The following is a 2,483-nucleotide window of genomic DNA, read 5'->3' as shown; positions in this document are numbered from 1 at the left end:
ATGTTTGTTGTACACAATCTTGTCTTCATTCACCTTGTTTTGTTCTTTGTCTGGAGATTTTTGCAAATAGTTCAAAATTCATACGCACTTTAATCAGTAGCGCTTTGGTTTACGCAACAATTTTATTATATTCGCAGGCATTTGGGGGGGGAGGAGGTTGTTTGACCCAATAAGCAGCCCCCGACCAAGAGCGGTTAGAGTGGAGGGCTTGGCTGAAAAGGCCCTACGCACGCTAGGAAACTCCAGTGACAGGGCGAGTACTGGCCGCCCTTTAAGTAAGCGTTCCCAAACCCTATTAGGGATTGCTTCGAGGGAGTACCTACCCCAGAGAGGGAGGCAACAGTGCAACGAGGGATCAACAAAATTTGCAAGGTAAAAAGATAACGCCCATCAAGATCGAGACCAGTAAGATCTTGATTACGGTATACTGGAAAAACAATTCTAAATATATGGCTCACGGGCTGGTGAAAGCAGTATTCTGTCACTTTAGTAAGTGAGGATGATACCGCACTGCAACGGCTGGCAGGCTAATGCTGCAATCGTCTCCGTCTCGTTAAAAACCTGGCAGGTCTTCAAGTACGTTCGAGACCCCTTGCCATTTAGTTGGCCGCACAGGTCCAGTTGAGATTTACTCCTGGTTTTGCGCTGTCCTTGGCTCTGAACACAATGTCCCATAAGGAATTGTGACAACCCTCTTGATGGCCTGCTCTTTTGAGGAGGGATCTTCGGGGACATTCAAAAGCGACTGTGCTAAGTGTGGAGATATCGGCTTGAAACGGAGACCCAAAAGCACAAATGAACACACCAAAACCACACCAATAGAAAGAACGGCAAAAACACATAACGCTCTTATCCAAGAAGAGAATATAAGCATATTCCGCAGAAGCAGCAGGACCTTGCACTCGCCAGTCCTGCAGAGCACACCAGCAGGCAAAGCAAGCGAAAGCAGTTGCGAACGCCGACCATGCCCCAAAAGCAACAGATCTGGTCGACTTAACACACACAGAAGGCACCAAAAATTCCAGGAGAAAAACACTTCGCCTGCTGCACACCCGACAACGCCAGGTCCTATCTCTCCACGACAGGAGTTAATTATCAAGATGAGACTCGCAGAAGAGGAGTTTTTGAAAAAATTTAAGAAGCATCGTCCAAAAGACTTAGCAAGCTATAGCGAAACAAAATAATGTCAGCCTCGAGGTCAAGAATAGAGCTGCACAACTAGAAGAAATGTTCGACATCATCCAAAGCTACCGCAGAAACTGGAAAATTAAAGAACAAGAGATCGGTTGCCATTCCAATTTATTTTTCGGACCAAAAAATTTACCAAATGGTAAAAAATTTACCAATTTTTATTACATCGGGAAATTGAGTGGAGTTTATTCCTCTTTATCAAGAAAATATGCTAATTCAGTTTTTATAACGATTTTTTTTTTATATTGCATCCAAAGTGCCTCACAATTATATATTATTAACATTATATTATTTAAAGTTTCAAAACATTATTTGTTTTTTAATTTCGTTTAGGCTCAGCTGCTGCGGAACTGTGAGGCAGACTAAAAATGTTATGTTATGTTCTCCAAAGGTCAAGCGGCCATTTTTAATCAAACTTACTTGATCCCAAAAACGTTCTATATTGGTACAGTTTTTGAAGTTACCTTCACTCAGCCTCAATTTGCGAAATTGAAATTCAATTATGTCTGCATTATTTAACAATGCAGGAAATCGGTCGAGTAGCGGCAAAATTGATACATCAGTATCAGAAAGAACTTTATGTGGTGTAATAATTTCAAGATGTTTAATATCTTTTCGATCAACTAAATAGAAAAGATTGAAAACGCGAAACTATTGCATGAAGTGAAAGGGTGATAATAACCTAACCCAAGGCTGTGAAATGGACCATTTTAAAAAGAATTGGACCAATGGACCAAACGAAAAGAAATGGTCCATTTGGACCAAAACGGCAACCGTGAACCTGACAGACACCACGACACTATAAAAAAGGCGAGCGACAAGCCCACCAGAACAGCAGCCAACTCAGAAAACGCGCAGAGAAAAGGACGGGGAATGGAGACAAGTGACGAACAAGAAGTTAAAGGCGAAAAAACCGGACGGGAAAGAAAACACGCCAGGCAAACCAAAATCTTCGGAAAGGGATGTGAGACAAAAGAAGGCAAACGAAAACCGAAAAAACCCCACTAAGCCTAAAGAACTCTTAGAGGCGGTAGGGATTAAGCCGGCAGAAGGAAACAGCTACGCAGATGTCCTGAAAAATATACGCAGTAAGCTGAAATTAAATGATGAATTCAAGTTGAAGGGAATCCGGAAAACAAGGGCTGGAGCAGTACTACTGTAGCAAGCGGCGAATCAAAGCTTCTGCGAGGCATTAACGAGCATCCTACGAGATACTGCTACTGTAGCAGACCTCAAACCAAGGACCACCGATGAAATAAAAGACCTCGATTCCTTAACGACAAAAGAGGAAG

The sequence above is a fragment of the Rhagoletis zephyria genome, unplaced genomic scaffold, assembly GCF_001687245.7.
Source record: "Rhagoletis zephyria isolate East Lansing unplaced genomic scaffold, Rhagoletis_zephyria_1.1 Rzeph_scaffold_07095, whole genome shotgun sequence".
Classification (NCBI taxonomy): Eukaryota; Metazoa; Arthropoda; class Insecta; order Diptera; family Tephritidae; genus Rhagoletis; species Rhagoletis zephyria.
The sequence above is the reverse complement of the archived record's forward strand: the minus strand, read 5'-3'. Positions refer to the sequence as shown.